We start from the raw sequence: 24,952 nt of genomic DNA on the forward strand, positions 1-24,952 counted from the left end.
TGGCAAAGAAATATATCGTTTTTTCCTCTGAAAGTTCAACACAATGCAACCTTCCAAAATAGAATTCTGACATCAAGAATTCCGTCTATAGTACATTTGAGTGCACCTGTCATTTTCTCAGTCTCTGTGTATGCATGGAGCAAGATATAGGCTCATGGATTTAAGAATGAGAGGATATCATGAGACAGCAATCTCCACCTACGGCCATACTACCTTGACAGCGCCCGATCCCGTCAGATCTCGGAAGCTAAGCAGGGTGAGGCTTGATTAGTACTGGGTTGGGAGACTGCCTGGGAATACCAGGTGCTGTAGGGGTTTTTATTTTTCGCTTCCCTAATGAAAATATACATGGCATTCCTCGCAGCAAATGAAAATGTTTCATTTCTTGCTACTTTTTTCCCGCAGTGGCAAAGAAATATATCGTTTTTTCCTCTGAAAGTTCAACACAATGCAACCTTCCAAAATAGAATTCTGACATCAAGAATTCCGTCTATAGTACATTTGAGTGCACCTGTCATTTTCTCAGTCTCTGTGTATGCATGGAGCAAGATATAGGCTCATGGATTTAAGAATGAGAGGATATCATGAGACAGCAATCTCCACCTACGGCCATACTACCTTGACAGCGCCCGATCCCGTCAGATCTCGGAAGCTAAGCAGGGTGAGGCTTGATTAGTACTGGGTTGGGAGACTGCCTGGGAATACCAGGTGCTGTGGGTGTTTTTATTTTTTGCTTCCCTAATGAAAATATACATGGCATTCCTTGCAGCAAATGAAAATGTTTCATTTTTTACTACTTTTTTCCCGCAGTGGCAAAGAAATATATCGTTTTTTCCTCAGAAAGTTCAACACAATGCAACCTTCCAAAATAGAATTCTGACATCAAGAATTCCGTCTATAGTACATTTGAGTGCACCTGTCATTTTCTCAGTCTCTGTGTATGCATGGAGCAAGATATAGGCTCATGGATTTAAGAATGAGAGGATATCATGAGACAGCAATCTCCACCTACGGCCATACTACCTTGAAAGCGCCCGATCCCGTCAGATCTCGGAAGCTAAGCAGGGTGAGGCTTGATTAGTCCTGGGTTGGGAGACTGCCTGGGAATACCAGGTGCTGTAGGGGTTTTTATTTTTCGCTTCCCTAATGAAAATATACATGGCATTCCTCGCAGCAAATGAAAATGTTTCATTTCTTGCTACTTTTTTCCCGGAGTGGCAAAGAAATATATTGTTTTTTCCTCTGAAAGTTCAACACAATGCAACCTTCCAAAATAGAATTCTGACATCAAGAATTCCGTCTATAGTATATTTGAGTGCACCTGTCATTTTCTCAGTCTCTGATTTAATTTCTCCATTTAAGGTAATTCTTCAAGAATGTATTTTTTTAACGGTCACAATAATACACTTATGCCTCCCATGTCATTTAGAAATATATCATACAGGCCTCAGAACACTCAGCATGTTATATGGTGAGCTTGTGGCTCACAGAGTTGGGGTGTGCAGTGTTCAAGCTGATACTTGGAAGAGATAGTGAGTTCAAATCCAAACAGGAGGAGGTTGAATATAGGCACCTCTGAAATTTTTTACTACTTTTTTCCCGCAGTGGCAAAGAAATCTATCGTTTTTTCCTCTGAAAGTTCAACACAATGCAACCTTCCAAAATAGAATTCTGACATCAAGAATTCCGTCTATAGTACATTTGAGTGCACCTGTCATTTTCTCAGTCTCTGTGTATGCATGGAGCAAGATATAGGCTCATGGATTTAAGAATGAGAGGATATCATGAGACAGCAATCTCCACCTACGGCCATACTACCTTGACAGCGCCCGATCCCGTCAGATCTCGGAAGCTAAGCAGGGTGAGGCTTGATTAGTACTGGGTTGGGAGACTGCCTGGGAATACCAGGTGCTGTAGGGGTTTTTATTTTTCGCTTCCCTAATGAAAATATACATGGCATTCCTCGCAGCAAATGAAAATGTTTCAATTCTTGCTACTTTTTTCCCGCAGTGGCAAAGAAATATATCGTTTTTTCCTCTGAAAGTTCAACACAATGCAACCTTCCAAAATAGAATTCTGACATCAAGAATTCCGTCTATAGTACATTTGAGTGCACCTGTCATTTTCTCAGTCTCTGTGTATGCATGGAGCAAGATATAGGCTCATGGATTTAAGAATGAGAGGATATCATGAGACAGCAATCTCCACCTACGGCCATACTACCTTGACAGCGCCCGATCCCGTCAGATCTCGGAAGCTAAGCAGGGTGAGGCTTGATTAGTACTGGGTTGGGAGACTGCCTGGGAATACCAGGTGCTGTAGGGGTTTTTATTTTTCGCTTCCCTAATGAAAATATACATGGCATTCCTCGCAGCAAATGAAAATGTTTCATTTCTTGCTACTTTTTTCCCGCAGTGGCAAAGAAATATATCGTTTTTTCCTCTGAAAGTTCAACACAATGCAACCTTCCAAAATAGAATTCTGACATCAAGAATTCCGTCTATAGTACATTTGAGTGCACCTGTCATTTTCTCAGTCTCTGTGTATGCATGGAGCAAGATATAGGCTCATGGATTTAAGAATGAGAGGATATCATGAGACAGCAATCTCCACCTACGGCCATACTACCTTGACAGCGCCCGATCCCGTCAGATCTCGGAAGCTAAGCAGGGTGAGGCTTGATTAGTACTGGGTTGGGAGACTGCCTGGGAATACCAGGTGCTGTAGGGGTTTTTATTTTTCGCTTCCCTAATGAAAATATACATGGCATTCCTCGCAGCAAATGAAAATGTTTCATTTCTTGCTACTTTTTTCCCGCAGTGGCAAAGAAATATATCGTTTTTTCCTCTGAAAGTTCAACACAATGCAACCTTCCAAAATAGAATTCTGACATCAAGAATTCCGTCTATAGTACATTTGAGTGCACCTGTCATTTTCTCAGTCTCTGTGTATGCATGGAGCAAGATATAGGCTCATGGATTTAAGAATGAGAGGATATCATGAGACAGCAATCTCCACCTACGGCCATACTACCTTGAAAGCGCCCGATCCCGTCAGATCTCGGAAGCTAAGCAGGGTGAGGCTTGATTAGTACTGGGTTGGGAGACTGCCTGGGAATACCAGGTGCTGTGGGTGTTTTTATTTTTTGCTTCCCTAATGAAAATATACATGGCATTCCTTGCAGCAAATGAAAATGTTTCATTTTTTACTACTTTTTTCCCGCAGTGGCAAAGAAATCTATCGTTTTTTCCTCTGAAAGTTCAACACAATGCAACCTTCCAAAATAGAATTCTGACATCAAGAATTCCGTCTATAGTACATTTGAGTGCACCTGTCATTTTCTCAGTCTCTGTGTATGCATGGAGCAAGATATAGGCTCATGGATTTAAGAATGAGAGGATATCATGAGACAGCAATCTCCACCTACGGCCATACTACCTTGACAGCGCCCGATCCCGTCAGATCTCGGAAGCTAAGCAGGGTGAGGCTTGATTAGTACTGGGTTGGGAGACTGCCTGGGAATACCAGGTGCTGTAGGGGTTTTTATTTTTCGCTTCCCTAATGAAAATATACATGGCATTCCTCGCAGCAAATGAAAATGTTTCAATTCTTGCTACTTTTTTCCCGCAGTGGCAAAGAAATATATCGTTTTTTCCTCTGAAAGTTCAACACAATGCAACCTTCCAAAATAGAATTCTGACATCAAGAATTCCGTCTATAGTACATTTGAGTGCACCTGTCATTTTCTCAGTCTCTGTGTATGCATGGAGCAAGATATAGGCTCATGGATTTAAGAATGAGAGGATATCATGAGACAGCAATCTCCACCTACGGCCATACTACCTTGACAGCGCCCGATCCCGTCAGATCTCGGAAGCTAAGCAGGGTGAGGCTTGATTAGTACTGGGTTGGGAGACTGCCTGGGAATACCAGGTGCTGTAGGGGTTTTTATTTTTCGCTTCCCTAATGAAAATATACATGGCATTCCTCGCAGCAAATGAAAATGTTTCATTTCTTGCTACTTTTTTCCCGCAGTGGCAAAGAAATATATCGTTTTTTCCTCTGAAAGTTCAACACAATGCAACCTTCCAAAATAGAATTCTGACATCAAGAATTCCGTCTATAGTACATTTGAGTGCACCTGTCATTTTCTCAGTCTCTGTGTATGCATGGAGCAAGATATAGGCTCATGGATTTAAGAATGAGAGGATATCATGAGACAGCAATCTCCACCTACGGCCATACTACCTTGACAGCGCCCGATCCCGTCAGATCTCGGAAGCTAAGCAGGGTGAGGCTTGATTAGTACTGGGTTGGGAGACTGCCTGGGAATACCAGGTGCTGTGGGTGTTTTTATTTTTTGCTTCCCTAATGAAAATATACATGGCATTCCTTGCAGCAAATGAAAATGTTTCATTTTTTACTACTTTTTTCCCGCAGTGGCAAAGAAATATATCGTTTTTTCCTCAGAAAGTTCAACACAATGCAACCTTCCAAAATAGAATTCTGACATCAAGAATTCCGTCTATAGTACATTTGAGTGCACCTGTCATTTTCTCAGTCTCTGTGTATGCATGGAGCAAGATATAGGCTCATGGATTTAAGAATGAGAGGATATCATGAGACAGCAATCTCCACCTACGGCCATACTACCTTGAAAGCGCCCGATCCCGTCAGATCTCGGAAGCTAAGCAGGGTGAGGCTTGATTAGTCCTGGGTTGGGAGACTGCCTGGGAATACCAGGTGCTGTAGGGGTTTTTATTTTTCGCTTCCCTAATGAAAATATACATGGCATTCCTCGCAGCAAATGAAAATGTTTCATTTCTTGCTACTTTTTTCCCGGAGTGGCAAAGAAATATATTGTTTTTTCCTCTGAAAGTTCAACACAATGCAACCTTCCAAAATAGAATTCTGACATCAAGAATTCCGTCTATAGTATATTTGAGTGCACCTGTCATTTTCTCAGTCTCTGATTTAATTTCTCCATTTAAGGTAATTCTTCAAGAATGTATTTTTTTAACGGTCACAATAATACACTTATGCCTCCCATGTCATTTAGAAATATATCATACAGGCCTCAGAACACTCAGCATGTTATATGGTGAGCTTGTGGCTCACAGAGTTGGGGTGTGCAGTGTTCAAGCTGATACTTGGAAGAGATAGTGAGTTCAAATCCAAACAGGAGGAGGTTGAATATAGGCACCTCTGAAATTTTTTACTACTTTTTTCCCGCAGTGGCAAAGAAATCTATCGTTTTTTCCTCTGAAAGTTCAACACAATGCAACCTTCCAAAATAGAATTCTGACATCAAGAATTCCGTCTATAGTACATTTGAGTGCACCTGTCATTTTCTCAGTCTCTGTGTATGCATGGAGCAAGATATAGGCTCATGGATTTAAGAATGAGAGGATATCATGAGACAGCAATCTCCACCTACGGCCATACTACCTTGACAGCGCCCGATCCCGTCAGATCTCGGAAGCTAAGCAGGGTGAGGCTTGATTAGTACTGGGTTGGGAGACTGCCTGGGAATACCAGGTGCTGTAGGGGTTTTTATTTTTCGCTTCCCTAATGAAAATATACATGGCATTCCTCGCAGCAAATGAAAATGTTTCAATTCTTGCTACTTTTTTCCCGCAGTGGCAAAGAAATATATCGTTTTTTCCTCTGAAAGTTCAACACAATGCAACCTTCCAAAATAGAATTCTGACATCAAGAATTCCGTCTATAGTACATTTGAGTGCACCTGTCATTTTCTCAGTCTCTGTGTATGCATGGAGCAAGATATAGGCTCATGGATTTAAGAATGAGAGGATATCATGAGACAGCAATCTCCACCTACGGCCATACTACCTTGACAGCGCCCGATCCCGTCAGATCTCGGAAGCTAAGCAGGGTGAGGCTTGATTAGTACTGGGTTGGGAGACTGCCTGGGAATACCAGGTGCTGTAGGGGTTTTTATTTTTCGCTTCCCTAATGAAAATATACATGGCATTCCTCGCAGCAAATGAAAATGTTTCATTTCTTGCTACTTTTTTCCCGCAGTGGCAAAGAAATATATCGTTTTTTCCTCTGAAAGTTCAACACAATGCAACCTTCCAAAATAGAATTCTGACATCAAGAATTCCGTCTATAGTACATTTGAGTGCACCTGTCATTTTCTCAGTCTCTGTGTATGCATGGAGCAAGATATAGGCTCATGGATTTAAGAATGAGAGGATATCATGAGACAGCAATCTCCACCTACGGCCATACTACCTTGACAGCGCCCGATCCCGTCAGATCTCGGAAGCTAAGCAGGGTGAGGCTTGATTAGTACTGGGTTGGGAGACTGCCTGGGAATACCAGGTGCTGTAGGGGTTTTTATTTTTCGCTTCCCTAATGAAAATATACATGGCATTCCTCGCAGCAAATGAAAATGTTTCATTTCTTGCTACTTTTTTCCCGCAGTGGCAAAGAAATATATCGTTTTTTCCTCTGAAAGTTCAACACAATGCAACCTTCCAAAATAGAATTCTGACATCAAGAATTCCGTCTATAGTACATTTGAGTGCACCTGTCATTTTCTCAGTCTCTGTGTATGCATGGAGCAAGATATAGGCTCATGGATTTAAGAATGAGAGGATATCATGAGACAGCAATCTCCACCTACGGCCATACTACCTTGAAAGCGCCCGATCCCGTCAGATCTCGGAAGCTAAGCAGGGTGAGGCTTGATTAGTACTGGGTTGGGAGACTGCCTGGGAATACCAGGTGCTGTGGGTGTTTTTATTTTTTGCTTCCCTAATGAAAATATACATGGCATTCCTTGCAGCAAATGAAAATGTTTCATTTTTTACTACTTTTTTCCCGCAGTGGCAAAGAAATATATCGTTTTTTCCTCAGAAAGTTCAACACAATGCAACCTTCCAAAATAGAATTCTGACATCAAGAATTCCGTCTATAGTACATTTGAGTGCACCTGTCATTTTCTCAGTCTCTGTGTATGCATGGAGCAAGATATAGGCTCATGGATTTAAGAATGAGAGGATATCATGAGACAGCAATCTCCACCTACGGCCATACTACCTTGACAGCGCCCGATCCCGTCAGATCTCGGAAGCTAAGCAGGGTGAGGCTTGATTAGTACTGGGTTGGGAGACTGCCTGGGAATACCAGGTGCTGTAGGGGTTTTTATTTTTCGCTTCCCTAATGAAAATATACATGGCATTCCTCGCAGCAAATGAAAATGTTTCAATTCTTGCTACTTTTTTCCCGCAGTGGCAAAGAAATATATCGTTTTTTCCTCTGAAAGTTCAACACAATGCAACCTTCCAAAATAGAATTCTGACATCAAGAATTCCGTCTATAGTACATTTGAGTGCACCTGTCATTTTCTCAGTCTCTGTGTATGCATGGAGCAAGATATAGGCTCATGGATTTAAGAATGAGAGGATATCATGAGACAGCAATCTCCACCTACGGCCATACTACCTTGACAGCGCCCGATCCCGTCAGATCTCGGAAGCTAAGCAGGGTGAGGCTTGATTAGTACTGGGTTGGGAGACTGCCTGGGAATACCAGGTGCTGTAGGGGTTTTTATTTTTCGCTTCCCTAATGAAAATATACATGGCATTCCTCGCAGCAAATGAAAATGTTTCATTTCTTGCTACTTTTTTCCCGCAGTGTCAAAGAAATCTATCGTTTTTTCCTCTGAAAGTTCAACACAATGCAACCTTCCAAAATAGAATTCTGACATCAAGAATTCCGTCTATAGTACATTTGAGTGCACCTGTCATTTTCTCAGTCTCTGTGTATGCATGGAGCAAGATATAGGCTCATGGATTTAAGAATGAGAGGATATCATGAGACAGCAATCTCCACCTACGGCCATACTACCTTGAAAGCGCCCGATCCCGTCAGATCTCGGAAGCTAAGCAGGGTGAGGCTTGATTAGTACTGGGTTGGGAGACTGCCTGGGAATACCAGGTGCTGTGGGTGTTTTTATTTTTTGCTTCCCTAATGAAAATATACATGGCATTCCTTGCAGCAAATGAAAATGTTTCATTTTTTACTACTTTTTTCCCGCAGTGGCAAAGAAATATATCGTTTTTTCCTCAGAAAGTTCAACACAATGCAACCTTCCAAAATAGAATTCTGACATCAAGAATTCCGTCTATAGTACATTTGAGTGCACCTGTCATTTTCTCAGTCTCTGTGTATGCATGGAGCAAGATATAGGCTCATGGATTTAAGAATGAGAGGATATCATGAGACAGCAATCTCCACCTACGGCCATACTACCTTGAAAGCGCCCGATCCCGTCAGATCTCGGAAGCTAAGCAGGGTGAGGCTTGATTAGTCCTGGGTTGGGAGACTGCCTGGGAATACCAGGTGCTGTAGGGGTTTTTATTTTTCGCTTCCCTAATGAAAATATACATGGCATTCCTCGCAGCAAATGAAAATGTTTCATTTCTTGCTACTTTTTTCCCGGAGTGGCAAAGAAATATATTGTTTTTTCCTCTGAAAGTTCAACACAATGCAACCTTCCAAAATAGAATTCTGACATCAAGAATTCCGTCTATAGTATATTTGAGTGCACCTGTCATTTTCTCAGTCTCTGATTTAATTTCTCCATTTAAGGTAATTCTTCAAGAATGTATTTTTTTAACGGTCACAATAATACACTTATGCCTCCCATGTCATTTAGAAATATATCATACAGGCCTCAGAACACTCAGCATGTTATATGGTGAGCTTGTGGCTCACAGAGTTGGGGTGTGCAGTGTTCAAGCTGATACTTGGAAGAGATAGTGAGTTCAAATCCAAACAGGAGGAGGTTGAATATAGGCACCTCTGAAATTTTTTACTACTTTTTTCCCGCAGTGGCAAAGAAATCTATCGTTTTTTCCTCTGAAAGTTCAACACAATGCAACCTTCCAAAATAGAATTCTGACATCAAGAATTCCGTCTATAGTACATTTGAGTGCACCTGTCATTTTCTCAGTCTCTGTGTATGCATGGAGCAAGATATAGGCTCATGGATTTAAGAATGAGAGGATATCATGAGACAGCAATCTCCACCTACGGCCATACTACCTTGACAGCGCCCGATCCCGTCAGATCTCGGAAGCTAAGCAGGGTGAGGCTTGATTAGTACTGGGTTGGGAGACTGCCTGGGAATACCAGGTGCTGTAGGGGTTTTTATTTTTCGCTTCCCTAATGAAAATATACATGGCATTCCTCGCAGCAAATGAAAATGTTTCAATTCTTGCTACTTTTTTCCCGCAGTGGCAAAGAAATATATCGTTTTTTCCTCTGAAAGTTCAACACAATGCAACCTTCCAAAATAGAATTCTGACATCAAGAATTCCGTCTATAGTACATTTGAGTGCACCTGTCATTTTCTCAGTCTCTGTGTATGCATGGAGCAAGATATAGGCTCATGGATTTAAGAATGAGAGGATATCATGAGACAGCAATCTCCACCTACGGCCATACTACCTTGACAGCGCCCGATCCCGTCAGATCTCGGAAGCTAAGCAGGGTGAGGCTTGATTAGTACTGGGTTGGGAGACTGCCTGGGAATACCAGGTGCTGTAGGGGTTTTTATTTTTCGCTTCCCTAATGAAAATATACATGGCATTCCTCGCAGCAAATGAAAATGTTTCATTTCTTGCTACTTTTTTCCCGCAGTGGCAAAGAAATATATCGTTTTTTCCTCTGAAAGTTCAACACAATGCAACCTTCCAAAATAGAATTCTGACATCAAGAATTCCGTCTATAGTACATTTGAGTGCACCTGTCATTTTCTCAGTCTCTGTGTATGCATGGAGCAAGATATAGGCTCATGGATTTAAGAATGAGAGGATATCATGAGACAGCAATCTCCACCTACGGCCATACTACCTTGACAGCGCCCGATCCCGTCAGATCTCGGAAGCTAAGCAGGGTGAGGCTTGATTAGTACTGGGTTGGGAGACTGCCTGGGAATACCAGGTGCTGTAGGGGTTTTTATTTTTCGCTTCCCTAATGAAAATATACATGGCATTCCTCGCAGCAAATGAAAATGTTTCAATTCTTGCTACTTTTTTCCCGCAGTGGCAAAGAAATATATCGTTTTTTCCTCTGAAAGTTCAACACAATGCAACCTTCCAAAATAGAATTCTGACATCAAGAATTCCGTCTATAGTACATTTGAGTGCACCTGTCATTTTCTCAGTCTCTGTGTATGCATGGAGCAAGATATAGGCTCATGGATTTAAGAATGAGAGGATATCATGAGACAGCAATCTCCACCTACGGCCATACTACCTTGACAGCGCCCGATCCCGTCAGATCTCGGAAGCTAAGCAGGGTGAGGCTTGATTAGTACTGGGTTGGGAGACTGCCTGGGAATACCAGGTGCTGTAGGGGTTTTTATTTTTCGCTTCCCTAATGAAAATATACATGGCATTCCTCGCAGCAAATGAAAATGTTTCATTTCTTGCTACTTTTTTCCCGCAGTGGCAAAGAAATATATCGTTTTTTCCTCTGAAAGTTCAACACAATGCAACCTTCCAAAATAGAATTCTGACATCAAGAATTCCGTCTATAGTACATTTGAGTGCACCTGTCATTTTCTCAGTCTCTGTGTATGCATGGAGCAAGATATAGGCTCATGGATTTAAGAATGAGAGGATATCATGAGACAGCAATCTCCACCTACGGCCATACTACCTTGACAGCGCCCGATCCCGTCAGATCTCGGAAGCTAAGCAGGGTGAGGCTTGATTAGTACTGGGTTGGGAGACTGCCTGGGAATACCAGGTGCTGTAGGGGTTTTTATTTTTCGCTTCCCTAATGAAAATATACATGGCATTCCTCGCAGCAAATGAAAATGTTTCATTTCTTGCTACTTTTTTCCCGCAGTGGCAAAGAAATATATCGTTTTTTCCTCTGAAAGTTCAACACAATGCAACCTTCCAAAATAGAATTCTGACATCAAGAATTCCGTCTATAGTACATTTGAGTGCACCTGTCATTTTCTCAGTCTCTGTGTATGCATGGAGCAAGATATAGGCTCATGGATTTAAGAATGAGAGGATATCATGAGACAGCAATCTCCACCTACGGCCATACTACCTTGAAAGCGCCCGATCCCGTCAGATCTCGGAAGCTAAGCAGGGTGAGGCTTGATTAGTACTGGGTTGGGAGACTGCCTGGGAATACCAGGTGCTGTGGGTGTTTTTATTTTTTGCTTCCCTAATGAAAATATACATGGCATTCCTTGCAGCAAATGAAAATGTTTCATTTTTTACTACTTTTTTCCCGCAGTGGCAAAGAAATATATCGTTTTTTCCTCAGAAAGTTCAACACAATGCAACCTTCCAAAATAGAATTCTGACATCAAGAATTCCGTCTATAGTACATTTGAGTGCACCTGTCATTTTCTCAGTCTCTGTGTATGCATGGAGCAAGATATAGGCTCATGGATTTAAGAATGAGAGGATATCATGAGACAGCAATCTCCACCTACGGCCATACTACCTTGAAAGCGCCCGATCCCGTCAGATCTCGGAAGCTAAGCAGGGTGAGGCTTGATTAGTACTGGGTTGGGAGACTGCCTGGGAATACCAGGTGCTGTAGGGGTTTTTATTTTTCGCTTCCCTAATGAAAATATACATGGCATTCCTCGCAGCAAATGAAAATGTTTCAATTCTTGCTACTTTTTTCCCGCAGTGGCAAAGAAATATATCGTTTTTTCCTCTGAAAGTTCAACACAATGCAACCTTCCAAAATAGAATTCTGACATCAAGAATTCCGTCTATAGTACATTTGAGTGCACCTGTCATTTTCTCAGTCTCTGTGTATGCATGGAGCAAGATATAGGCTCATGGATTTAAGAATGAGAGGATATCATGAGACAGCAATCTCCACCTACGGCCATACTACCTTGACAGCGCCCGATCCCGTCAGATTTCGGAAGCTAAGCAGGGTGAGGCTTGATTAGTACTGGGTTGGGAGACTGCCTGGGAATACCAGGTGCTGTAGGGGTTTTTATTTTTCGCTTCCCTAATGAAAATATACATGGCATTCCTCGCAGCAAATGAAAATGTTTCATTTCTTGCTACTTTTTTCCCGCAGTGGCAAAGAAATATATCGTTTTTTCCTCTGAAAGTTCAACACAATGCAACCTTCCAAAATAGAATTCTGACATCAAGAATTCCGTCTATAGTACATTTGAGTGCACCTGTCATTTTCTCAGTCTCTGTGTATGCATGGAGCAAGATATAGGCTCATGGATTTAAGAATGAGAGGATATCATGAGACAGCAATCTCCACCTACGGCCATACTACCTTGACAGCGCCCGATCCCGTCAGATCTCGGAAGCTAAGCAGGGTGAGGCTTGATTAGTACTGGGTTGGGAGACTGCCTGGGAATACCAGGTGCTGTAGGGGTTTTTATTTTTCGCTTCCCTAATGAAAATATACATGGCATTCCTCGCAGCAAATGAAAATGTTTCATTTCTTGCTACTTTTTTCCCGCAGTGGCAAAGAAATATATCGTTTTTTCCTCTGAAAGTTCAACACAATGCAACCTTCCAAAATAGAATTCTGACATCAAGAATTCCGTCTATAGTACATTTGAGTGCACCTGTCATTTTCTCAGTCTCTGTGTATGCATGGAGCAAGATATAGGCTCATGGATTTAAGAATGAGAGGATATCATGAGACAGCAATCTCCACCTACGGCCATACTACCTTGAAAGCGCCCGATCCCGTCAGATCTCGGAAGCTAAGCAGGGTGAGGCTTGATTAGTACTGGGTTGGGAGACTGCCTGGGAATACCAGGTGCTGTGGGTGTTTTTATTTTTTGCTTCCCTAATGAAAATATACATGGCATTCCTTGCAGCAAATGAAAATGTTTCATTTTTTACTACTTTTTTCCCGCAGTGGCAAAGAAATATATCGTTTTTTCCTCAGAAAGTTCAACACAATGCAACCTTCCAAAATAGAATTCTGACATCAAGAATTCCGTCTATAGTACATTTGAGTGCACCTGTCATTTTCTCAGTCTCTGTGTATGCATGGAGCAAGATATAGGCTCATGGATTTAAGAATGAGAGGATATCATGAGACAGCAATCTCCACCTACGGCCATACTACCTTGAAAGCGCCCGATCCCGTCAGATCTCGGAAGCTAAGCAGGGTGAGGCTTGATTAGTCCTGGGTTGGGAGACTGCCTGGGAATACCAGGTGCTGTAGGGGTTTTTATTTTTCGCTTCCCTAATGAAAATATACATGGCATTCCTCGCAGCAAATGAAAATGTTTCATTTCTTGCTACTTTTTTCCCGGAGTGGCAAAGAAATATATTGTTTTTTCCTCTGAAAGTTCAACACAATGCAACCTTCCAAAATAGAATTCTGACATCAAGAATTCCGTCTATAGTATATTTGAGTGCACCTGTCATTTTCTCAGTCTCTGATTTAATTTCTCCATTTAAGGTAATTCTTCAAGAATGTATTTTTTTAACGGTCACAATAATACACTTATGCCTCCCATGTCATTTAGAAATATATCATACAGGCCTCAGAACACTCAGCATGTTATATGGTGAGCTTGTGGCTCACAGAGTTGGGGTGTGCAGTGTTCAAGCTGATACTTGGAAGAGATAGTGAGTTCAAATCCAAACAGGAGGAGGTTGAATATAGGCACCTCTGAAATTTTTTACTACTTTTTTCCCGCAGTGGCAAAGAAATCTATCGTTTTTTCCTCTGAAAGTTCAACACAATGCAACCTTCCAAAATAGAATTCTGACATCAAGAATTCCGTCTATAGTACATTTGAGTGCACCTGTCATTTTCTCAGTCTCTGTGTATGCATGGAGCAAGATATAGGCTCATGGATTTAAGAATGAGAGGATATCATGAGACAGCAATCTCCACCTACGGCCATACTACCTTGACAGCGCCCGATCCCGTCAGATCTCGGAAGCTAAGCAGGGTGAGGCTTGATTAGTACTGGGTTGGGAGACTGCCTGGGAATACCAGGTGCTGTAGGGGTTTTTATTTTTTGCTTCCCTAATGAAAATATACATGGCATTCCTCGCAGCAAATGAAAATGTTTCATTTCTTGCTACTTTTTTCCCGCAGTGGCAAAGAAATCTATCGTTTTTTCCTCTGAAAGTTCAACACAATGCAACCTTCCAAAATAGAATTCTGACATCAAGAATTCCGTCTATAGTACATTTGAGTGCACCTGTCATTTTCTCAGTCTCTGTGTATGCATGGAGCAAGATATAGGCTCATGGATTTAAGAATGAGAGGATATCATGAGACAGCAATCTCCACCTACGGCCATACTACTTTGACAGCGCCCGATCCCGTCAGATCTCGGAAGCTAAGCAGGGTGAGGCTTGATTAGTACTGGGTTGGGAGACTGCCTGGGAATACCAGGTGCTGTAGGGGTTTTTATTTTTCGCTTCCCTAATGAAAATATACATGGCATTCCTCGCAGCAAATGAAAATGTTTCATTTCTTGCTACTTTTTTCCCGCAGTGGCAAAGAAATATATCGTTTTTTCCTCTGAAAGTTCAACACAATGCAACCTTCCAAAATAGAATTCTGACATCAAGAATTCCGTCTATAGTACATTTGAGTGCACCTGTCATTTTCTCAGTCTCTGTGTATGCATGGAGCAAGATATAGGCTCATGGATTTAAGAATGAGAGGATATCATGAGACAGCAATCTCCACCTACGGCCATACTACCTTGAAAGCGCCCGATCCCGTCAGATCTCGGAAGCTAAGCAGGGTGAGGCTTGATTAGTACTGGGTTGGGAGACTGCCTGGGAATACCAGGTGCTGTGGGTGTTTTTATTTTTTGCTTCCCTAATGAAAATATACATGGCATTCCTTGCAGCAAATGAAAATGTTTCATTTTTTACTACTTTTTTCCCGCAGTGGCAAAGAAATCTATCGTTTTTTCCTCTGAAAGTTCAACACAATGCAACCTTCCAAAATAGAATTCTGACATCAAGAATTCCGTCTATAGTACATTTGAGTGCACCTGTCATTTTCTCAGTCTCTGTGTATGCATGGAGCAAGATATAGGCTCATGGATTTAAGAATGAGAGGATATCATGAGACAGCAATCTCCACCTACGGCCATACTACCTTGACAGCGCCCGATCCCGTCAGATCTCGGAAGCTAAGCAGGGTGAGGCTTGATTAGTACTGGGTTGGGAGACTGCCTGGGAATACCAGGTGCTGTAGGGGTTTTTATTTTTTGCTTCCCTAATGAAAATATACATGGCATTCCTCGCAGCAAATGAAAATGTTTCATTTCTTGCTACTTTTTTCCCGCAGTGGCAAAGAAATCTATCGTTTTTTCCTCTGAAAGTTCAACACAATGCAACCTTCCAAAATAGAATTCTGACATCAAGAATTCCGTCTATAGTACATTTGAGTGCACCTGTCATTTTCTCAGTCTCTGTGTATGCATGGAGCAAGATATAGGCTCATGGATTTAAGAATGAGAGGATATCATGAGACAGCAATCTCCACCTACGGCCATACTACCTTGACAGCGCCCGATCCCGTCAGATCTCGGAAGCTAAGCAGGGTGAGGCTTGATTAGTACTGGGTTGGGAGACTGCCTGGGAATACCAGGTGCTGTAGGGGTTTTTATTTTTCGCTTCCCTAATGAAAATATACATGGCATTCCTCGCAGCAAATGAAAATGTTTCATTTCTTGCTACTTTTTTCCCGCAGTGGCAAAGAAATATATCGTTTTTTCCTCTGAAAGTTCAACACAATGCAACCTTCCAAAATAGAATTCTGACATCAAGAATTCCGTCTATAGTACATTTGAGTGCACCTGTCATTTTCTCAGTCTCTGTGTATGCATGGAGCAAGATATAGGCTCATGGATTTAAGAATGAGAGGATATCATGAGACAGCAATCTCCACCTACGGCCATACTACCTTGAAAGCGCCCGATCCCGTCAGATCTCGGAAGCTAAGCAGGGTGAGGCTTGATTAGTACTGGGTTGGGAGACTGCCTGGGAATACCAGGTGCTGTGGGTGTTTTTATTTTTTGCTTCCCTAATGAAAATATACATGGCATTCCTTGCAGCAAATGAAAATGTTTCATTTTTTACTACTTTTTTCCCGCAGTGGCAAAGAAATATATCGTTTTTTCCTCAGAAAGTTCAACACAATGCAACCTTCCAAAATAGAATTCTGACATCAAGAATTCCGTCTATAGTACATTTGAGTGCACCTGTCATTTTCTCAGTCTCTGTGTATGCATGGAGCAAGATATAGGCTCATGGATTTAAGAATGAGAGGATATCATGAGACAGCAATCTCCACCTACGGCCATACTACCTTGAAAGCGCCCGATCCCGTCAGATCTCGGAAGCTAAGCAGGGTGAGGCTTGATTAGTACTGGGTTGGGAGACTGCCTGGGAATACCAGGTGCTGTAGGGGTTTTTATTTTTCGCTTCCCTAATGAAAATATACATGGCATTCCTCGCAGCAAATGAAAATGTTTCAATTCTTGCTACTTTTTTCCCGCAGTGGCAAAGAAATATATCGTTTTTTCCTCTGAAAGTTCAACACAATGCAACCTTCCAAAATAGAATTCTGACATCAAGAATTCCGTCTATAGTACATTTGAGTGCACCTGTCATTTTCTCAGTCTCTGTGTATGCATGGAGCAAGATATAGGCTCATGGATTTAAGAATGAGAGGATATCATGAGACAGCAATCTCCACCTACGGCCATACTACCTTGACAGCGCCCGATCCCGTCAGATTTCGGAAGCTAAGCAGGGTGAGGCTTGATTAGTACTGGGTTGGGAGACTGCCTGGGAATACCAGGTGCTGTAGGGGTTTTTATTTTTCGCTTCCCTAATGAAAATATACATGGCATTCCTCGCAGCAAATGAAAATGTTTCATTTCTTGCTACTTTTTTCCCGCAGTGGCAAAGAAATATATCGTTTTTTCCTCTGAAAGTTCAACACAATGCAACCTTCCAAAATAGAATTCTGACATCAAGAATTCCGTCTATAGTACATTTGAGTGCACCTGTCATTTTCTCAGTCTCTGTGTATGCATGGAGCAAGATATAGGCTCATGGATTTAAGAATGAGAGGATATCATGAGACAGCAATCTCCACCTACGGCCATACTACCTTGACAGCGCCCGATCCCGTCAGATCTCGGAAGCTAAGCAGGGTGAGGCTTGATTAGTACTGGGTTGGGAGACTGCCTGGGAATACCAGGTGCTGTAGGGGTTTTTATTTTTCGCTTCCCTAATGAAAATATACATGGCATTCCTCGCAGCAAATGAAAATGTTTCATTTCTTGCTACTTTTTTCCCGCAGTGGCAAAGAAATATATCGTTTTTTCCTCTGAAAGTTCAACACAATGCAACCTTCCAAAATAGAATTCTGACATCAAGAATTCCGTCTATAGTACATTTGAGTGCACCTGTCATTTTCTCAGTCTCTGTGTATGCATGGAGCAAGATATAGGCTCATGGATTTAAGAATGAGAGGATATCATGAGACAGCAATCTCCACCTACGGCCATACTACCTTGAAAGCGCCCGATCCCGTCAGATCTCGGAAGCTAAGCAGGGTGAGGCTTGATTAGTACTGGGTTGGGAGACTGCCTGGGAATACCAGGTGCTGTGGGTGTTTTTATTTTTTGCTTCCCTAATGAAAATATACATGGCATTCCTTGCAGCAAATGAAAATGTTTCATTTTTTACTACTTTTTTCCCGCAGTGGCAAAGAAATATATCGTTTTTTCCTCAGAAAGTTCAACACAATGCAACCTTCCAAAATAGAATTCTGACATCAAGAATTCCGTCTATAGTACATTTGAGTGCACCTGTCATTTTCTCAGTCTCTGTGTATGCATGGAGCAAGATATAGGCTCATGGATTTAAGAATGAGAGGATATCATGAGACAGCAATCTCCACCTACGGCCATACTACCTTGAAAGCGCCCGATCCCGTCAGATCTCGGAAGCTAAGCAGGGTGAGGCTTGATTAGTCCTGGGTTGGGAGACTGCCTGGGAATACCAGGTGCTGTAGGGGTTTTTATTTTTCGCTTCCCTAATGAAAATATACATGGCATTCCTCGCAGCAAATGAAAATGTTTCATTTCTTGCTACTTTTTTCCCGGAGTGGCAAAGAAATATATTGTTTTTTCCTCTGAAAGTTCAACACAATGCAACCTTCCAAAATAGAATTCTGACATCAAGAATTCCGTCTATAGTATATTTGAGTGCACCTGTCATTTTCTCAGTCTCTGATTTAATTTCTCCATTTAAGGTAATTCTTCAAGAATGTATTTTTTTAACGGTCACAATAATACACTTATGCCTCCCATGTCATTTAGAAATATATCATACAGGCCTCAGAACACTCAGCATGTTATATGGTGAGCTTGTGGCTCACAGAGTTGGGGTGTGCAGTGTTCAAGCTGATACTTGGAAGAGATAGTGAGTTCAAATCCAAACAGGAGGAGGTTGAATATAGGCACCTCTGAAATTTTTTACTACTTTTTTCCCGCAGTGGCAAAGAAATCTATCGTTTTTTCCTCTGAAAGTTCAACACAATGCAACCTTCCAAAATAGAATTCTGACATCAAGAATTCCGTCTATAGTACATTTGAGTGCACCTGTCATTTTCTCAGTCTCTGTGTATGCATGGAGCAAGATATAGGCTCATGGATTTAAGAATGAGAGGATATCATGAGACAGCAATCTCCACCTACGGCCATACTACCTTGACAGCGCCCGATCCCGTCAGATCTCGGAAGCTAAGCAGGGTGAGGCTTGATTAGTACTGGGTTGGGAGACTGCCTGGGAATACCAGGTGCTGTAGGGGTTTTTATTTTTCGCTTCCCTAATGAAAATATACATGGCATTCCTCGCAGCAAATGAAAATGTTTCATTTCTTGCTACTTTTTTCCCGCAGTGGCAAAGAAATATATCGTTTTTTCCTCTGAAAGTTCAACACAATGCAACCTTCCAAAATAGAATTCTGACATCAAGAATTCCGTCTATAGTACATTTGAGTGCACCTGTCATTTTCTCAGTCTCTGTGTATGCATGGAGCAAGATATAGGCTCATGGATTTAAGAATGAGAGGATATCATGAGACAGCAATCTCCACCTACGGCCATACTACCTTGAAAGCGCCCGATCCCGTCAGATCTCGGAAGCTAAGCAGGGTGAGGCTTGATTAGTACTGGGTTGGGAGACTGCCTGGGAATACCAGGTGCTGTGAGTGTTTTTATTTTTTGCTTCACTAATGAAAATATACATGGCATTCCTTGCAGCAAATGAAAATGTTTCATTTTTTACTACTTTTTTCCCGCAGTGGCAAAGAAATCTATCGTTTTTTCCTCTGAAAGTTCAACACAATGCAACCTTCCAAAATAGAATTCTGACATCAAGAATTCCGTCTATAGTACATTTGAGTGCACCTGTCATTTTCTCAGTCTCTGTGTATGCATGGAGCAAGATATAGGCTCATGGATTTAAGAATGAGAGGATATCATGAGACAGCAATCTCCACCTACGGCCATACTACCTTGACAGCGCCCGATCCCGTCAGATCTCGGAAGCTAAGCAGGGTGAGGCTTGATTAGTACTGGGTTGGGAGACTGCCTGGGAATACCAGGTGCTGTAGGGGTTTTTATTTTTCGCTTCCCTAATGAAAATATACATGGCATTCCTCGCAGCAAATGAAAATGTTTCATTTCTTACTACTTTTTTCCCGCAGTGGCAAAGAAATATATCGTTTTTTCCTCTGAAAGTTCAACACAATGCAACCTTCCAAAATAGAATTCTGACATCAAGAATTCCGTCTATAGTACATTTGAGTGCACCTGTCATTTTCTCAGTCTCTGTGTATGCATGGAGCAAGATATAGGCTCATGGATTTAAGAATGAGAGGATATCATGAGACAGCAATCTCCACCTACGGCCATACTACCTTGAAAGCGCCCGATCCCGTCAGATCTCGGAAGCTAAGCAGGGTGAGGCTTGATTAGTACTGGGTTGGGAGACTGCCTGGGAATACCAGGTGCTGTGGGTATTTTTATTTTTTGCTTCCCTAATGAAAATATACATGGCATTCCTTGCAGCAAATGAAAATGTTTCATTTTTTACTACTTTTTTCCCGCAGTGGCAAAGAAATATATCGTTTTTTCCTCAGAAAGTTCAACACAATGCAACCTTCCAAAATAGAATTCTGACATCAAGAATTCCGTCTATAGTACATTTGAGTGCACCTGTCATTTTCTCAGTCTCTGTGTATGCATGGAGCAAGATATAGGCTCATGGATTTAAGAATGAGAGGATATCATGAGACAGCAATCTCCACCTACGGCCATACTACCTTGAAAGCGCCCGATCCCGTCAGATCTCGGAAGCTAAGCAGGGTGAGGCTTGATTAGTACTGGGTTGGGAGACTGCCTGGGAATACCAGGTGCTGTAGGGGTTTTTATTTTTCGCTTCCCTAATGAAAATATACATGGCATTCCTCGCAGCAAATGAAAATGTTTCATTTCTTGCTACTTTTTTCCCGGAGTGGCAAAGAAATATATTGTTTTTTCCTCTGAAAGTTCAACACAATGCAACCTTCCAAAATAGAATTTTGACATCAAGAATTCCGTCTATAGTATATTTGAGTGCACCTGTCATTTTCTCAGTCTCTGATTTAATTTCTCCATTTAAGGTAATTCTTCAAGAATGTATTTTTTTAACGGTCACAATAATACACTTATGCCTCCCATGTCATTTAGAAATATATCATACAGGCCTCAGAACACTCAGCATGTTATATGGTGAGCTTGTGGCTCACAGAGTTGGGGTGTGCAGTGTTCAAGCTGATACTTGGAAGAGATAGTGAGTTCAAATCCAAACAGGAGGAGGTTGAATATAGGCACCTCTGAAATTTTTTACTACTTTTTTCCCGCAGTGGCAAAGAAATCTATCGTTTTTTCCTCTGAAAGTTCAACACAATGCAACCTTCCAAAATAGAATTCTGACATCAAGAATTCCGTCTATAGTACATTTGAGTGCACCTGTCATTTTCTCAGTCTCTGTGTATGCATGGAGCAAGATATAGGCTCATGGATTTAAGAATGAGAGGATATCATGAGACAGCAATCTCCACCTACGGCCATACTACCTTGACAGCGCCCGATCCCGTCAGATCTCGGAAGCTAAGCAGGGTGAGGCTTGATTAGTACTGGGTTGGGAGACTGCCTGGGAATACCAGGTGCTGTAGGGGTTTTTATTTTTCGCTTCCCTAATGAAAATATACATGGCATTCCTCGCAGCAAATGAAAATGTTTCATTTCTTGCTACTTTTTTCCCGCAGTGGCAAAGAAATATATCGTTTTTTCCTCTGAAAGTTCAACACAATGCAACCTTCCAAAATAGAATTCTGACATCAAGAATTCCGTCTATAGTACATTTGAGTGCACCTGTCATTTTCTCAGTCTCTGTGTATGCATGGAGCAAGATATAGGCTCATGGATTTAAGAATGAGAGGATATCATGAGACAGCAATCTCCACCTACGGCCATACTACCTTGACAGCGCCCGATCCCGTCAGATCTCGGAAGCTAAGCAGGGTGAGGCTTGATTAGTACTGGGTTGGGAGACTGCCTGGGAATACCAGGTGCTGTAGGGGTTTTTATTTTTCGCTTCCCTAATGAAAATATACATGGCATTCCTCGCAGCAAATGAAAATGTTTCATTTCTTGCTACTTTTTTCCCGCAGTGGCAAAGAAATATATCGTTTTTTCCTCTGAAAGTTCAACACAATGCAACCTTCCAAAATAGAATTCTGACATCAAGAATTCCGTCTATAGTACATTTGAGTGCACCTGTCATTTTCTCAGTCTCTGTGTATGCATGGAGCAAGATATAGGCTCATGGATTTAAGAATGAGAGGATATCATGAGACAGCAATCTCCACCTACGGCCATACTACCTTGAAAGCGCCCGATCCCGTCAGATCTCGGAAGCTAAGCAGGGTGAGGCTTGATTAGTACTGGGTTGGGAGACTGCCTGGGAATACCAGGTGCTGTGGGTATTTTTATTTTTTGCTTCCCTAATGAAAATATACATGGCATTCCTTGCAGCAAATGAAAATGTTTCATTTTTTACTACTTTTTTCCCGCAGTGGCAAAGAAATATATCGTTTTTTCCTCAGAAAGTTCAACACAATGCAACCTTCCAAAATAGAATTCTGACATCAAGAATTCCGTCTATAGTACATTTGAGTGCACCTGTCATTTTCTCAGTCTCTGTGTATGCATGGAGCAAGATATAGGCTCATGGATTTAAGAATGAGAGGATATCATGAGACAGCAATCTCCACCTACGGCCATACTACCTTGAAAGCGCCCGATCCCGTCAGATCTCGGAAGCTAAGCAGGGTGAGGCTTGATTAGTACTGGGTTGGGAGACTGCCTGGGAATACCAGGTGCTGTAGGGGTTTTTATTTTTCGCTTCCCTAATGAAAATATACATGGCATTCCTCGCAGCAAATGAAAATGTTTCATTTCTTGCTACTTTTTTCCCGGAGTGGCAAAGAAATATATTGTTTTTTCCTCTGAAAGTTCAACACAATGCAACCTTCCAAAATAGAATTTTGACATCAAGAATTCCGTCTATAGTATATTTGAGTGCACCTGTCATTTTCTCAGTCTCTGATTTAATTTCTCCATTTAAGGTAATTCTTCAAGAATGTATTTTTTTAACGGTCACAATAATACACTTATGCCTCCCATGTCATTTAGAAATATATCATACAGGCCTCAGAACACTCAGCATGTTATATGGTGAGCTTGTGGCTCACAGAGTTGGGGTGTGCAGTGTTCAAGCTGATACTTGGAAGAGATAGTGAGTTCAAATCCAAACAGGAGGAGGTTGAATATAGGCACCTCTGAAATTTTTTACTACTTTTTTCCCGCAGTGGCAAAGAAATCTATCGTTTTTTCCTCTGAAAGTTCAACACAATGCAACCTTCCAAAATAGAATTCTGACATCAAGAATTCCGTCTATAGTACATTTGAGTGCACCTGTCATTTTCTCAGTCTCTGTGTATGCATGGAGCAAGATATAGGCTCATGGATTTAAGAATGAGAGGATATCATGAGACAGCAATCTCCACCTACGGCCATACTACCTTGACAGCGCCCGATCCCGTCAGATCTCGGAAGCTAAGCAGGGTGAGGCTTGATTAGTACTGGGTTGGGAGACTGCCTGGGAATACCAGGTGCTGTAGGGGTTTTTATTTTTCGCTTCCCTAATGAAAATATACATGGCATTCCTCGCAGCAAATGAAAATGTTTCATTTCTTGCTACTTTTTTCCCGCAGTGGCAAAGAAATATATCGTTTTTTCCTCTGAAAGTTCAACACAATGCAACCTTCCAAAATAGAATTCTGACATCAAGAATTCCGTCTATAGTACATTTGAGTGCACCTGTCATTTTCTCAGTCTCTGTGTATGCATGGAGCAAGATATAGGCTCATGGATTTAAGAATGAGAGGATATCATGAGACAGCAATCTCCACCTACGGCCATACTACCTTGAAAGCGCCCGATCCCGTCAGATCTCGGAAGCTAAGCAGGGTGAGGCTTGATTAGTACTGGGTTGGGAGACTGCCTGGGAATACCAGGTGCTGTGAGTGTTTTTATTTTTTGCTTCACTAATGAAAATATACATGGCATTCCTTGCAGCAAATGAAAGTGTTTCATTTTTTACTACTTTTTTCCCGCAGTGGCAAAGAAATCTATCGTTTTTTCCTCTGAAAGTTCAACACAATGCAACCTTCCAAAATAGAATTCTGACATCAAGAATTCCGTCTATAGTACATTTGAGTGCACCTGTCATTTTCTCAGTCTCTGTGTATGCATGGAGCAAGATATAGGCTCATGGATTTAAGAATGAGAGGATATCATGAGACAGCAATCTCCACCTACGGCCATACTACCTTGACAGCGCCCGATCCTGTCAGATCTCGGAAGCTAAGCAGGGTGAGGCTTGATTAGTACTGGGTTGGGAGACTGCCTGGGAATACCAGGTGCTGTAGGGGTTTTTATTTTTCGCTTCCCTAATGAAAATATACATGGCATTCCTCGCAGCAAATGAAAATGTTTCATTTCTTGCTACTTTTTTCCCGCAGTGGCAAAGAAATATATCGTTTTTTCCTCTGAAAGTTCAACACAATGCAACCTTCCAAAATAGAATTCTGACATCAAGAATTCCGTCTATAGTACATTTGAGTGCACCTGTCATTTTCTCAGTCTCTGTGTATGCATGGAGCAAGATATAGGCTCATGGATTTAAGAATGAGAGGATATCATGAGACAGCAATCTCCACCTACGGCCATACTACCTTGAAAGCGCCCGATCCCGTCAGATCTCGGAAGCTAAGCAGGGTGAGGCTTGATTAGTACTGGGTTGGGAGACTGCCTGGGAATACCAGGTGCTGTGGGTGTTTTTATTTTTTGCTTCCCTAATGAAAATATACATGGCATTCCTTGCAGCAAATGAAAATGTTTCATTTTTTACTACTTTTTTCCCGCAGTGGCAAAGAAATATATCGTTTTTTCCTCAGAAAGTTCAACACAATGCAACCTTCCAAAATAGAATTCTGACATCAAGAATTCCGTCTATAGTACATTTGAGTGCACCTGTCATTTTCTCAGTCTCTGTGTATGCATGGAGCAAGATATAGGCTCATGGATTTAAGAATGAGAGGATATCATGAGACAGCAATCTCCACCTATGGCCATACTACCTTGAAAGCGCCCGATCCCGTCAGATCTCGGAAGCTAAGCAGGGTGAGGCTTGATTAGTACTGGGTTGGGAGACTGCCTGGGAATACCAGGTGCTGTGGGTGTTTTTATTTTTTGCTTCCCTAATGAAAATATACATGG

General features: G+C 41.7%; 55 non-coding genes across 55 annotated transcripts; all 55 read left to right on the forward strand.

Annotated features, from left to right (window-relative positions):
- Positions 1–196: 196 nt before the first annotated feature.
- On the forward strand, positions 197–315 carry LOC142481996 (5S ribosomal RNA). The gene has a single exon (XR_012796247.1). It is a non-coding gene; the product is annotated as a 5S ribosomal RNA (ribosomal RNA).
- Positions 316–601: 286 nt separating this feature from the next.
- On the forward strand, positions 602–720 carry LOC142482898 (5S ribosomal RNA). The gene has a single exon (XR_012797097.1). It is a non-coding gene; the product is annotated as a 5S ribosomal RNA (ribosomal RNA).
- Positions 721–1,006: 286 nt separating this feature from the next.
- Positions 1,007–1,125, forward strand: LOC142482426 (5S ribosomal RNA). The gene has a single exon (XR_012796663.1). It is a non-coding gene; the product is annotated as a 5S ribosomal RNA (ribosomal RNA).
- A 676-nt stretch (positions 1,126–1,801) lies between these two features.
- On the forward strand, positions 1,802–1,920 carry LOC142481998 (5S ribosomal RNA). Its single transcript, XR_012796248.1, has one exon. It is a non-coding gene; the product is annotated as a 5S ribosomal RNA (ribosomal RNA).
- A 286-nt stretch (positions 1,921–2,206) lies between these two features.
- LOC142481999 (5S ribosomal RNA) lies at positions 2,207–2,325 on the forward strand. The gene has a single exon (XR_012796249.1). It is a non-coding gene; the product is annotated as a 5S ribosomal RNA (ribosomal RNA).
- A 286-nt stretch (positions 2,326–2,611) lies between these two features.
- LOC142482000 (5S ribosomal RNA) lies at positions 2,612–2,730 on the forward strand. The gene has a single exon (XR_012796250.1). It is a non-coding gene; the product is annotated as a 5S ribosomal RNA (ribosomal RNA).
- Positions 2,731–3,016: 286 nt separating this feature from the next.
- LOC142482575 (5S ribosomal RNA) lies at positions 3,017–3,135 on the forward strand. The gene has a single exon (XR_012796784.1). It is a non-coding gene; the product is annotated as a 5S ribosomal RNA (ribosomal RNA).
- Positions 3,136–3,421: 286 nt separating this feature from the next.
- Positions 3,422–3,540, forward strand: LOC142482001 (5S ribosomal RNA). Its single transcript, XR_012796251.1, has one exon. It is a non-coding gene; the product is annotated as a 5S ribosomal RNA (ribosomal RNA).
- A 286-nt stretch (positions 3,541–3,826) lies between these two features.
- On the forward strand, positions 3,827–3,945 carry LOC142482002 (5S ribosomal RNA). The gene has a single exon (XR_012796252.1). It is a non-coding gene; the product is annotated as a 5S ribosomal RNA (ribosomal RNA).
- Positions 3,946–4,231: 286 nt separating this feature from the next.
- Positions 4,232–4,350, forward strand: LOC142482899 (5S ribosomal RNA). The gene has a single exon (XR_012797098.1). It is a non-coding gene; the product is annotated as a 5S ribosomal RNA (ribosomal RNA).
- Positions 4,351–4,636: 286 nt separating this feature from the next.
- Positions 4,637–4,755, forward strand: LOC142482427 (5S ribosomal RNA). The gene has a single exon (XR_012796664.1). It is a non-coding gene; the product is annotated as a 5S ribosomal RNA (ribosomal RNA).
- Positions 4,756–5,431: 676 nt separating this feature from the next.
- LOC142482003 (5S ribosomal RNA) lies at positions 5,432–5,550 on the forward strand. The gene has a single exon (XR_012796253.1). It is a non-coding gene; the product is annotated as a 5S ribosomal RNA (ribosomal RNA).
- Positions 5,551–5,836: 286 nt separating this feature from the next.
- Positions 5,837–5,955, forward strand: LOC142482004 (5S ribosomal RNA). Its single transcript, XR_012796254.1, has one exon. It is a non-coding gene; the product is annotated as a 5S ribosomal RNA (ribosomal RNA).
- Positions 5,956–6,241: 286 nt separating this feature from the next.
- On the forward strand, positions 6,242–6,360 carry LOC142482006 (5S ribosomal RNA). The gene has a single exon (XR_012796256.1). It is a non-coding gene; the product is annotated as a 5S ribosomal RNA (ribosomal RNA).
- Positions 6,361–6,646: 286 nt separating this feature from the next.
- On the forward strand, positions 6,647–6,765 carry LOC142482576 (5S ribosomal RNA). Its single transcript, XR_012796785.1, has one exon. It is a non-coding gene; the product is annotated as a 5S ribosomal RNA (ribosomal RNA).
- Positions 6,766–7,051: 286 nt separating this feature from the next.
- Positions 7,052–7,170, forward strand: LOC142482007 (5S ribosomal RNA). The gene has a single exon (XR_012796257.1). It is a non-coding gene; the product is annotated as a 5S ribosomal RNA (ribosomal RNA).
- Positions 7,171–7,456: 286 nt separating this feature from the next.
- On the forward strand, positions 7,457–7,575 carry LOC142482008 (5S ribosomal RNA). The gene has a single exon (XR_012796258.1). It is a non-coding gene; the product is annotated as a 5S ribosomal RNA (ribosomal RNA).
- Positions 7,576–7,861: 286 nt separating this feature from the next.
- Positions 7,862–7,980, forward strand: LOC142482577 (5S ribosomal RNA). The gene has a single exon (XR_012796786.1). It is a non-coding gene; the product is annotated as a 5S ribosomal RNA (ribosomal RNA).
- A 286-nt stretch (positions 7,981–8,266) lies between these two features.
- On the forward strand, positions 8,267–8,385 carry LOC142482428 (5S ribosomal RNA). Its single transcript, XR_012796665.1, has one exon. It is a non-coding gene; the product is annotated as a 5S ribosomal RNA (ribosomal RNA).
- Positions 8,386–9,061: 676 nt separating this feature from the next.
- On the forward strand, positions 9,062–9,180 carry LOC142482009 (5S ribosomal RNA). Its single transcript, XR_012796259.1, has one exon. It is a non-coding gene; the product is annotated as a 5S ribosomal RNA (ribosomal RNA).
- Positions 9,181–9,466: 286 nt separating this feature from the next.
- On the forward strand, positions 9,467–9,585 carry LOC142482010 (5S ribosomal RNA). Its single transcript, XR_012796260.1, has one exon. It is a non-coding gene; the product is annotated as a 5S ribosomal RNA (ribosomal RNA).
- A 286-nt stretch (positions 9,586–9,871) lies between these two features.
- On the forward strand, positions 9,872–9,990 carry LOC142482011 (5S ribosomal RNA). Its single transcript, XR_012796261.1, has one exon. It is a non-coding gene; the product is annotated as a 5S ribosomal RNA (ribosomal RNA).
- Positions 9,991–10,276: 286 nt separating this feature from the next.
- LOC142482012 (5S ribosomal RNA) lies at positions 10,277–10,395 on the forward strand. Its single transcript, XR_012796262.1, has one exon. It is a non-coding gene; the product is annotated as a 5S ribosomal RNA (ribosomal RNA).
- Positions 10,396–10,681: 286 nt separating this feature from the next.
- Positions 10,682–10,800, forward strand: LOC142482013 (5S ribosomal RNA). The gene has a single exon (XR_012796263.1). It is a non-coding gene; the product is annotated as a 5S ribosomal RNA (ribosomal RNA).
- Positions 10,801–11,086: 286 nt separating this feature from the next.
- Positions 11,087–11,205, forward strand: LOC142482579 (5S ribosomal RNA). Its single transcript, XR_012796788.1, has one exon. It is a non-coding gene; the product is annotated as a 5S ribosomal RNA (ribosomal RNA).
- Positions 11,206–11,491: 286 nt separating this feature from the next.
- LOC142482738 (5S ribosomal RNA) lies at positions 11,492–11,610 on the forward strand. The gene has a single exon (XR_012796942.1). It is a non-coding gene; the product is annotated as a 5S ribosomal RNA (ribosomal RNA).
- Positions 11,611–11,896: 286 nt separating this feature from the next.
- Positions 11,897–12,015, forward strand: LOC142482459 (5S ribosomal RNA). The gene has a single exon (XR_012796695.1). It is a non-coding gene; the product is annotated as a 5S ribosomal RNA (ribosomal RNA).
- A 286-nt stretch (positions 12,016–12,301) lies between these two features.
- Positions 12,302–12,420, forward strand: LOC142482014 (5S ribosomal RNA). Its single transcript, XR_012796264.1, has one exon. It is a non-coding gene; the product is annotated as a 5S ribosomal RNA (ribosomal RNA).
- A 286-nt stretch (positions 12,421–12,706) lies between these two features.
- Positions 12,707–12,825, forward strand: LOC142482580 (5S ribosomal RNA). The gene has a single exon (XR_012796789.1). It is a non-coding gene; the product is annotated as a 5S ribosomal RNA (ribosomal RNA).
- Positions 12,826–13,111: 286 nt separating this feature from the next.
- LOC142482429 (5S ribosomal RNA) lies at positions 13,112–13,230 on the forward strand. The gene has a single exon (XR_012796666.1). It is a non-coding gene; the product is annotated as a 5S ribosomal RNA (ribosomal RNA).
- A 676-nt stretch (positions 13,231–13,906) lies between these two features.
- Positions 13,907–14,025, forward strand: LOC142482015 (5S ribosomal RNA). Its single transcript, XR_012796265.1, has one exon. It is a non-coding gene; the product is annotated as a 5S ribosomal RNA (ribosomal RNA).
- A 286-nt stretch (positions 14,026–14,311) lies between these two features.
- Positions 14,312–14,430, forward strand: LOC142482362 (5S ribosomal RNA). The gene has a single exon (XR_012796601.1). It is a non-coding gene; the product is annotated as a 5S ribosomal RNA (ribosomal RNA).
- A 286-nt stretch (positions 14,431–14,716) lies between these two features.
- Positions 14,717–14,835, forward strand: LOC142482581 (5S ribosomal RNA). The gene has a single exon (XR_012796790.1). It is a non-coding gene; the product is annotated as a 5S ribosomal RNA (ribosomal RNA).
- A 286-nt stretch (positions 14,836–15,121) lies between these two features.
- Positions 15,122–15,240, forward strand: LOC142482017 (5S ribosomal RNA). Its single transcript, XR_012796267.1, has one exon. It is a non-coding gene; the product is annotated as a 5S ribosomal RNA (ribosomal RNA).
- A 286-nt stretch (positions 15,241–15,526) lies between these two features.
- LOC142482018 (5S ribosomal RNA) lies at positions 15,527–15,645 on the forward strand. Its single transcript, XR_012796268.1, has one exon. It is a non-coding gene; the product is annotated as a 5S ribosomal RNA (ribosomal RNA).
- A 286-nt stretch (positions 15,646–15,931) lies between these two features.
- Positions 15,932–16,050, forward strand: LOC142482582 (5S ribosomal RNA). Its single transcript, XR_012796791.1, has one exon. It is a non-coding gene; the product is annotated as a 5S ribosomal RNA (ribosomal RNA).
- A 286-nt stretch (positions 16,051–16,336) lies between these two features.
- Positions 16,337–16,455, forward strand: LOC142482740 (5S ribosomal RNA). Its single transcript, XR_012796944.1, has one exon. It is a non-coding gene; the product is annotated as a 5S ribosomal RNA (ribosomal RNA).
- Positions 16,456–16,741: 286 nt separating this feature from the next.
- Positions 16,742–16,860, forward strand: LOC142482460 (5S ribosomal RNA). The gene has a single exon (XR_012796696.1). It is a non-coding gene; the product is annotated as a 5S ribosomal RNA (ribosomal RNA).
- A 286-nt stretch (positions 16,861–17,146) lies between these two features.
- On the forward strand, positions 17,147–17,265 carry LOC142482019 (5S ribosomal RNA). The gene has a single exon (XR_012796269.1). It is a non-coding gene; the product is annotated as a 5S ribosomal RNA (ribosomal RNA).
- A 286-nt stretch (positions 17,266–17,551) lies between these two features.
- Positions 17,552–17,670, forward strand: LOC142482583 (5S ribosomal RNA). Its single transcript, XR_012796792.1, has one exon. It is a non-coding gene; the product is annotated as a 5S ribosomal RNA (ribosomal RNA).
- Positions 17,671–17,956: 286 nt separating this feature from the next.
- Positions 17,957–18,075, forward strand: LOC142482431 (5S ribosomal RNA). Its single transcript, XR_012796668.1, has one exon. It is a non-coding gene; the product is annotated as a 5S ribosomal RNA (ribosomal RNA).
- A 676-nt stretch (positions 18,076–18,751) lies between these two features.
- LOC142482020 (5S ribosomal RNA) lies at positions 18,752–18,870 on the forward strand. The gene has a single exon (XR_012796270.1). It is a non-coding gene; the product is annotated as a 5S ribosomal RNA (ribosomal RNA).
- Positions 18,871–19,156: 286 nt separating this feature from the next.
- On the forward strand, positions 19,157–19,275 carry LOC142482324 (5S ribosomal RNA). Its single transcript, XR_012796564.1, has one exon. It is a non-coding gene; the product is annotated as a 5S ribosomal RNA (ribosomal RNA).
- A 286-nt stretch (positions 19,276–19,561) lies between these two features.
- On the forward strand, positions 19,562–19,680 carry LOC142482021 (5S ribosomal RNA). Its single transcript, XR_012796271.1, has one exon. It is a non-coding gene; the product is annotated as a 5S ribosomal RNA (ribosomal RNA).
- A 286-nt stretch (positions 19,681–19,966) lies between these two features.
- Positions 19,967–20,085, forward strand: LOC142481827 (5S ribosomal RNA). Its single transcript, XR_012796083.1, has one exon. It is a non-coding gene; the product is annotated as a 5S ribosomal RNA (ribosomal RNA).
- A 286-nt stretch (positions 20,086–20,371) lies between these two features.
- Positions 20,372–20,490, forward strand: LOC142482741 (5S ribosomal RNA). Its single transcript, XR_012796945.1, has one exon. It is a non-coding gene; the product is annotated as a 5S ribosomal RNA (ribosomal RNA).
- A 676-nt stretch (positions 20,491–21,166) lies between these two features.
- Positions 21,167–21,285, forward strand: LOC142482022 (5S ribosomal RNA). The gene has a single exon (XR_012796272.1). It is a non-coding gene; the product is annotated as a 5S ribosomal RNA (ribosomal RNA).
- Positions 21,286–21,571: 286 nt separating this feature from the next.
- Positions 21,572–21,690, forward strand: LOC142482023 (5S ribosomal RNA). Its single transcript, XR_012796273.1, has one exon. It is a non-coding gene; the product is annotated as a 5S ribosomal RNA (ribosomal RNA).
- A 286-nt stretch (positions 21,691–21,976) lies between these two features.
- On the forward strand, positions 21,977–22,095 carry LOC142481941 (5S ribosomal RNA). The gene has a single exon (XR_012796194.1). It is a non-coding gene; the product is annotated as a 5S ribosomal RNA (ribosomal RNA).
- Positions 22,096–22,381: 286 nt separating this feature from the next.
- On the forward strand, positions 22,382–22,500 carry LOC142482742 (5S ribosomal RNA). The gene has a single exon (XR_012796946.1). It is a non-coding gene; the product is annotated as a 5S ribosomal RNA (ribosomal RNA).
- A 676-nt stretch (positions 22,501–23,176) lies between these two features.
- LOC142482024 (5S ribosomal RNA) lies at positions 23,177–23,295 on the forward strand. Its single transcript, XR_012796274.1, has one exon. It is a non-coding gene; the product is annotated as a 5S ribosomal RNA (ribosomal RNA).
- A 286-nt stretch (positions 23,296–23,581) lies between these two features.
- On the forward strand, positions 23,582–23,700 carry LOC142482325 (5S ribosomal RNA). Its single transcript, XR_012796565.1, has one exon. It is a non-coding gene; the product is annotated as a 5S ribosomal RNA (ribosomal RNA).
- A 286-nt stretch (positions 23,701–23,986) lies between these two features.
- LOC142482470 (5S ribosomal RNA) lies at positions 23,987–24,105 on the forward strand. The gene has a single exon (XR_012796706.1). It is a non-coding gene; the product is annotated as a 5S ribosomal RNA (ribosomal RNA).
- A 286-nt stretch (positions 24,106–24,391) lies between these two features.
- On the forward strand, positions 24,392–24,510 carry LOC142482584 (5S ribosomal RNA). Its single transcript, XR_012796793.1, has one exon. It is a non-coding gene; the product is annotated as a 5S ribosomal RNA (ribosomal RNA).
- Positions 24,511–24,796: 286 nt separating this feature from the next.
- Positions 24,797–24,915, forward strand: LOC142482842 (5S ribosomal RNA). The gene has a single exon (XR_012797042.1). It is a non-coding gene; the product is annotated as a 5S ribosomal RNA (ribosomal RNA).
- Positions 24,916–24,952: the final 37 nt, after the last annotated feature.

Source organism: Ascaphus truei, unplaced genomic scaffold (genome assembly GCF_040206685.1).
Source record: "Ascaphus truei isolate aAscTru1 unplaced genomic scaffold, aAscTru1.hap1 HAP1_SCAFFOLD_282, whole genome shotgun sequence".
Lineage (NCBI taxonomy): Eukaryota > Metazoa > Chordata > Amphibia > Anura > Ascaphidae > Ascaphus > Ascaphus truei.